Raw genomic sequence first — 8,631 nt, forward strand, 5'->3', positions numbered from 1 at the left:
TTAGTTACGTGGATTAAAAAAAAATATAATGTTAATTTAACAGTAATCCAAAAACTAAATAATTTTTGGATATTTAATTATGTTTTTTAAAAAACATAACAAAAGTTTAAATAACAAAATTTTTATATATTTAATTCATTATGTTAAAATCAATACCTAAATAATTTAAGTATTTAACTTTTGTTATTTAATCCATTAACTAAATATTTAAATTCAAATAATGTTAACAAATATTGTTATTGAATTAAATAAATACCGTTAGTTGAAATAAATATTGTAATTAATGAAAACTACTGTAATTAAATAACAGTAATTTAATACCAAAATTAAACCAATACCGTTAGCAATTTAATAAAAAATAACATAATTAAATTAATAAAACTATACCGCAGTTAATAGTAATTTAATAACATAATTAAATAACAGTATTTTAATTAAAAAATAACATAATTAAATAACAATAATTTAATAACATAATCAATACCATAATTAAATTAAATATATACCGTATTCAAAATAATGTTAACGGATACTATTAATGAATTAAATAAACACCGTTAGTTGAAATAAATACTGTAATTAATAAAAAACACTGTAATTAATTAACAGTAATTTAATACCATAATTAAATCAAATAAATACCGAAAATTATACTGTTAAATAATTAATACCGTATTTATTATTAATAATAAATACTGTAATTATTAAAAAACACTGTAATTAATTAACAGTGATTTAATACTGTAATTAATGTTATTACTGTAGTTAGCAGTAATAACTATTAATGTTAGTCACGGTTAAACTGTAGTTGGCAACTTCCCAGAATATAATTATTACCATAAATTGTTATACACGGTTGTTAATTAGTTTAATGATACATGGTTAACAGAAATAATAAATGTTTCATCTCTGCACGGTTAGTAAATAAAACAATTGGGTTGGAAACGGGTCAACACCGGCCCGTTACGTAAGTATTGAAAACAGGATGATGCCATCCCGTTTTCATTCATCTTCGCCCGATTAATATAAAATGGGTTTTTTTCCAGCAGAAAATTTTCTCATTTTTTAGGTTTTTTTTTAATGTTTTTTCTTCCTAATCATATCAACAGTGTTCGTACCATACATTCAATTCAAAAACATGGAGAAAAAAATATATTATCTACCCGGATTCAAAAGCAAAAATGACCATTCACACCTGATGTACTTCCGCCCCTATTTCTTATCCAAAATAGCGTCTTCCCACCCCTATTTTTTGTCAAAAAAAACAAAGATATTAACAAGGATTCGGAACAGAGAAAGAAAAAAGGAGATGGGGCAGCGATTTTACCTGTTTTTTTTTTTGTCCTTCCGCCCCTGCTTTTTTCTATCTAAAAGCAAAGTAACTTGACCACTCTATGACATGAAGAATAGAAGAAAAACAATAATTTTAAGAGCTTCACAACAAAGAATGAATAAAACCAGCTGGAGAACCTCTGATGTGAAGAAGAAAAAAGGAGAGGTTTCTGACGATCTCCGTTGGGAAAGTTTGATGTGAAGAAGAAAAAACAAAGAAATTTTAGAACTAAAAGTCTTTCAGTTGGATATGTTCTAGGAGAGGTTTGGTAGTAATAAACCTCTTAGAACCGTGATTAAACAAGGCTCTTGGAAAACCATTGACATGGCCAAGAACTATCCAAATAAAGGAATTCTATTCGTAGAGACCAAAAAATATGGAATAAAAAAATAAAAATTTTAAAAAAGAAGAATTTCTTGACCGCTTTATTTTAGTATATATATATATATATATATATATATATATATATATGAAAACACGCACACACAAAATCACAAAAAAACCATAAAGTCCCTAACATAAATTGATATTTGTGTGAAATAAAACAAAGTAGTTCAATAGCAACGCCATACTTGGTACTGGGTGGTCACTATCTCGAATATCACGAATCAAAGACCTTGAAGGGCTACTACTTAAACGTAGTCATTTCTTTGAGAGAGAGAGAGAGAGAGAGAGAGAACATCTTGAAGGGATGAGAGATCTATCATATGGATGGCCGAACCCTGCAGTTAGGTTGGGCAAAATTTCAAACATTTCTCTCTCTCCCATCTGGGAATAACATTACCTGTTTTATAAAATTTGCATTTCAATGATCAATCTTGAACCAAGAACTGAACCAGATCTAAACCAAAACAGTAGGAGAGGGATATACCTGATACGAAGAAACAATGTCCTCCAATGAAGGTGTTCACGCCCAAAGAAGTCTCCAAATATTGCTCCCACTGAAGATGACACAATGTAGGGTGGTGCAGAATCAACAGTGTTCTTCCTAAGAACCGAATCCTTCAACAAGAATTCGATGGAGGCTGTGAGCATAACTTCACATCAACCTTTCTCCAAAAACTGATATCAAGAACTATTATTGATCACTCCTACAAAACTGGAGATCGAACTGGCAGTAGGCGGCAACTGGAGGAGAACGCATGGAGAAAGTGGCGCAGTCACACTGTTGTTGTCTTCTCTCTGTGTGATCTGAGATCTGATCTCTGAGATGTTGGGATGGGCTGAATGGTTCGCCCCCTCCTCCTTTTATAAACTTAAAGAGATCAGCTCCTAATCCCATTAAGAGTATCCTGATTCAAATCCTTATTTGAACTTGGACTTTCTTTAAGTGATAAGGATAAATCCTTATCTTATCGACAAATTAGATCAGCTCTCTCCTAATCTCATTAGGAGGTTTCCAAATCCAAATTCAGATCTGCACTCTCTGAGTGGATAGGGATAACTCTCTACCCTATCTACTGATCCAATCCCAGATCCACCCCCTCTTTAATTAGTCTAACTAAACCAGTTTGAAATGGGCTTTAGGCCCAATAAGTCTATGTGCTCATTAACCTTCCAAACCGTTGCCCAGTTGGGCTTCTTTGTATGGCGTGAGACCCAAACATTGATATACACATCAGCCACATGGGTTCAGCCCAGCCTCTGTTATAAGGACTGGCCGAATTCACTAAAAGGATAGTGAACCTCCAGAAGCCCATCACATGGGCTCCTAATGGGCCCAACACTTACACTAAGTTGTCCTTGGGCCAAGCCACCTTATAAAAACCCAACGACTGTGGGTAGATGCAAGATTAGCCCATCAGGTATTACCCTCAATGGTCTTACACTTAACCTCTCAGCCCATAATGATCAAACACTGCCCGACAAGAGAGGATCTCTCCCTCGGTTGTAGGGAACAATGTTGCACTCTCTACTCACATGGATCCCGGGAAATAAAACATTTTGCAAACATTTTGAAACCATAATATATATTTGTATATCCGTATATAAATATATTTTGCAAAACAAATTTCAATGATTGAAATTGGCTGTCGGCAATCTTGGTTTCCATCAGAGAGAGTGCATCCCCGGTCATTACCTTTGTCCGACAAAGGGGCTGATCCTATCACTATGATCACCCACTCAGATGAATTCTCGGACTGTCCCAACATACCTACATTTTGACCCCCTCTAAGGATGTCACTGATTGGCATATCAAAGACAGCCCAATCTAACACCTAGTGCAATATCATAATCAAGAGGTGTAACTTTTCAGTTTTTCCCATCAATCTCCAAGGTCTAGGGCAATACTGGATATCTGGTCTGGTTCAGGGCTTCAAGTAACCTACACTACATGTACCTTGGGTCTCACCCTGGCAGCTGAGATAGGCCACCCCAACACATGGTAGCACATCAGTGTTAGCCTTGGCAGGATAAATCTCCCCAAACTTATCCAATGGATGTGAATATTCTAAACTAACACGACTCTCATATGTGTCCAGTTTAATGGTATTATATAGAAACACACCACTATAACATGATTCAAATATGTACTTTATTCATTTACAATAAATGTCATAATGTACATCAATCTGATTGGAGCTAAGGGCATACACTGTTTAACAACTCCCACTTGCACTTAGGTCCAATCTGGTATAAGCTGGAGTCCCATGCTTTCCGCATGTTTCTCAAACACTTTCTGTGTGAGTGGCTTAGTCAATGGGTATGCTACATCCTCCGCTGATGCTACCTTTTAACATCAACCTCCCGTAGATCCAGTGTTGTCACACAACAGTGGAATGGGTGATGTGCTGAATTCCAAATTCAGGAATGAACACCTTCATTCATTAGGCAGCCTCACTTACGACAATGTGTTTGGCTTGGGTTGTGGACTATTATTCTTACTACTTAGGACCTCGGTTTGCTAACTTTCAGCAAACCGCACACGATCCTATCATGAAAACATACTCAGATGTAAACTTTCTATCATCTGGATCCGGTTGGAAATCGACATCAGTATACCCCTGGATCTATAATGACTTACCATCGAATACTAGACAAAATTCTTTTGTCCTTAGAAGGTACTCAAGTATATTTTCCATAGCAATCTAGTGTTCCTGCCCAAGGTTGCCCTGGAATCTGCTTACTACACTCACTACCTGAACAATGTCAGGACGAGTACACAGCATGGCATACATGATGCTCCCTGCGGCTGAGGCATAGGGAACGTCCTTCATGCCCTCAATCTCCTTAGAAGTCTTGGAAGACATCTTCTTAGAGAGAGTGACTCCATGCCTGAAAGGAACGTTTCCCTTCTTGGAGTTTCTCCAAGCTGTATCTCTTGACTATTTTGTCAATGTAAGCATATTGGAATAATCCTATTATCCGCTTCGATCTATCTCTAAAGAGTCGAAGACCCAGTATATAGGAGACTTCTCCAAGATCTTTCATGGAGAATTGCTGTGAAAGTCATACTTTCACCGTAGTCAACATTTCTACATCATTTCCAATGATTAGAATGTCGTCTACATACAAAACCAAGAACATAACGTTGTCCCCACTAGACTTCCTGTAAACACAGGGCCCATCCGGATTCTGCTCAAAGTCAAACTTTTTGACAGTAGAGTCAAACTGGATGTTCCAACTCCTATAAGCTTGCTTAAGTCCATATATGGATCTATTTAATTTACATACCATGTGTTCCTGACCCGCAACTATGAAACCTTGCGGTTGCTGCATGTAGATATCTTGAGTAAGATCTCCATTCAGGAACGCAGTTTTGACATTCATTTGCCAAATCTCGTAGTCATGGTATGCTACTATAGCTAGCAGGATCCTAATGGATTTAAGCATGGTCACAGGTGAAATGTTTTCCTCATAATCGATGGCCTATTTCTGAGTATACCCTTTCGCCATCAAACGAGCATTGTAGGTCTCAACCTTACCATCGGGGCCCTTCTTCCTCTTATAGATCCATTTGCAACCAATTGCTTTTACCCCAGGGGGCGAATCTACTAGAGTCCAGATTCCATTGGTCTCCATTGAGTCCATCTCAGCTCTCATGGCATCTACCCACTTTAAGGAATCTATGTCTAACATAGCTTCCGCATAAGTCACGGGATCCTCCTCACTAATCGTAGCTTCCACCAGGTAACTATCCTGGTCATAGCCAAAACGGATTGGTGGCCTGAAAACCCGGGTAGATCTTCTAGGTTGGTCAATACCTAGAACCTGTGGGACACCTCTCACTGCTCCTAAGCTCTCCTCATCAAGAACTATTTCCTAACAATGGTTGTTCATAATGTATTCATCCTCCAAGAAATGGGCATTCCGACTACAGAACACTTTATGTTCTCTTGGGTCATAGAATAGGTAACCCAGAGAGCCTTTGGGGTAGCTTACAAATAGGCAACGGCTAGTCTTGGATTGCAATTTGTCCGCACTCATTCTTTTAACGTGTGTTGGACAACCCCAAATCTTCAAGTGTCTGATACTTGGTTTCTTTCTGGTCCAAAGTTTATATGGAGTATTCGGAACCGATTTGGTTGGAACCCGATTCCGCACGTATATCGTAGTCTCCAATGCGTAACCCCAAAAGGATGTGGGTAACTCTGAGTGTACAAGAAGTGACCGAACCATATCCAATAAGGTCCTATTCCTCCTTTCTGAGACACCGTTAAGATGTGGTATAGCAGGAGGAGCTAACTATGATACTATCCCGTTGACCTTCAAGTAGTCCTTGAATTCATCAGAGAGATACTCGCCACCTCAATCTGATCGAAATGTCTTAATTTCTCTCCCTAACTGTTTCTCGACCTCTTGTCTGAACTCCTTGAACTTTTCAAAGAATTCGGACTTGTGTCTCATTAGGTACACGTAACCATACCGAGAATAATCATCGGTAAATGTAATGAAATACACGTGCTGGTTACGAGTCCTAACACTCAGGGGACCACATACATCAGTATGTATTAGGTCAAGCGTGCCTGTACATCTTTCAGGCTTACCGTTAAATGGCCATTTCGTCATCTTACCCTAAAGGCAAGGCTCACAAGTGGGAAAATCTTCTACAGTTAGAAAATCCAAAGGACCATCCTTTACCAACCTTGTGATACGATCAATACTGATATGGCCAAATCGGTAATGCCACAGGCACGTGGGATTAACGGTATCACGGATTCTTTGCTTGGGGATATCAGCCGACGTAGTTTCGGCAATGTTAGTTTCTAGATAAGGATGGAGAACATAGAGACCATTCTCAAGTTCTCCGTATGCGATGAATGTGTTATTTCTTTTAATAGTAATCGCATTACTAAAAAAGACAGAATATCCATCCGACACAGTTTTGAAACAGAAATCAGATTTCTTCTCAAATTTTGTACATAAAGACAATCTTTCAGTACTATTGATCCTTCTCTAAAAATTAATTCTACGGTTCCTATGGCCGCAATTGCAACACTTGCAGAAGTCCCTAAGTAAAGCGTCTCACCTCTCCTTCACTCAGCCTTCTGCTTACCTTGAACCCCTGCAGTGAGTTACACGCATGAGTTGAAGCCCCGGAGTCAATACACCAGGACGCAGAAGTTACCAACAAATTGGTTTCTATAACACAAGATTCTTAATTACCTTGCTTGGATTCTAGGTATTGAGGACTGTTCATCTTCCAGTGGCCGGTCTGCTTACAAAAATGACAGGCATCTGATGCCTTGTCTTTTCTCTTCTTCTTGTGTTTGGTGACCTTCTTCTGGGGCTTTCTCTTTGCCCTCCTTTTCTTGGCATTCTCTCCAGATTCGACAAGCATGGCTAGGGACTCATCCTTCTTGATCAGTTCTTCGACCCTCTGCAACATATTGTTGAGTTCCTGAACGCTGACATTCAGCTTATTTATATTATAGTTCATACGCGATCATGAACTGTTTCAAGACCTTTTGCCAAGTAGAACGATTCTTCTCTTCGTACATTGTCTTTAAACTATCCAATATGTCCTTGGCGAGTTCAATCTGATCAAACTGCCTCTGTATTGGATTGTCCAGGGAGGCAATGATATAGCACCAGGCGAGGGAATTTTTCTCCTCTCATTCTTGATAGTCCCTTCTCCGGGCCTCAGAAGCCCAATCTCCCAAACGCTACGGAGTAGGATTCTTAGCCACCTTATCCAATTTTTCAGAGGTCAAGACCAGCATTAGGTTACGGTACCAATCGGCATAGTTTGGGCCCTTAAGCTTATTGTCATCCAAAAGCTTCGTAAATTGTCCGTTTTCCATTTTCTGATAAAAGAGCAAACATCAGTCCACAACTTAATTTGATTCATGTTATCTACATAGATATGGCTTTTAATCTATGTTTCATTCTCATTTATTCATCTCTGAGATTTCCCTCCTATCTCAGTGACGGAGACTGCGAATTGTCTATAGAAATGTGGGAAATCACATAGGGTGCATGGAGCCAACTGTTTCAGCTGCATAACCCCACCACCTTTCTGTGAATGATCATATCCACTCATCGTATGAGCTTTCCCTTTGGCCTCTGTTAGACGAGGTTCATTGCCATTTTAGGTTAAACCTTTTTGTCCAATGAGTGCTCACCCATCATATTCGTGAATGCCAAGGTACCGTAAGAGTCTTCCATTTTCTGGTAAGGTCCTCCCACATCGGTCTATGACGCCCCTATCATCTTATGAAGCACTCTGACAGATCCACCAGTAAATGGATAGCCCAATTTTACGGTGTGTTTTCTCATTACTGAAGGACCCATCTTCATGCTAATGATGGATGGCCTTCAGAGAGTTCATCATATGAATCTCCCTATCACCTGCACTCATATTTCAGGAGAGAACAAAAGTTACACCTTAATTTAATTTAGGTCAAACCAAAGTGGCTCCCACTGACTTTCATAAAGCCAAATTTTGGTGGGCCCTAAACGGCTAGGGTTCCGCACGTATCCTTTTCAGGGGTGTGGGGCCCACCACTGAGGGAGATCATCCAATGATCTTTAGGGACACCATGGCAATGATGTGCATTCAGCCATGGTGTGCGCAAGAGCCACTATCGAATCTGCACGGGCCAAACACTTATGGCCCATGTACGTTGCACATCACACATCCATACATCACATGCAAGGATAGGATTGATCCAATCAATTAATATCTATAAAGCACATTATTAAAGCCCAATTTAAACCATAATATTACTGATTAATATTATCTAGGTATATGGGATGAATAGTAGTTAGTAGCTCGACCCATATAGCTTTTCTGTAATTAGTGGGCTTTTGAAGTTTTAACGCCTTAAAATTGGGCCTTACTGGTGTGGGCCAAA

The sequence above is a fragment of the Nelumbo nucifera genome, chromosome 5 (genome assembly GCF_055504915.1).
Source record: "Nelumbo nucifera cultivar China Antique chromosome 5, China Antique-T2T, whole genome shotgun sequence".
In the NCBI taxonomy this organism is placed as follows: domain Eukaryota; kingdom Viridiplantae; phylum Streptophyta; class Magnoliopsida; order Proteales; family Nelumbonaceae; genus Nelumbo; species Nelumbo nucifera.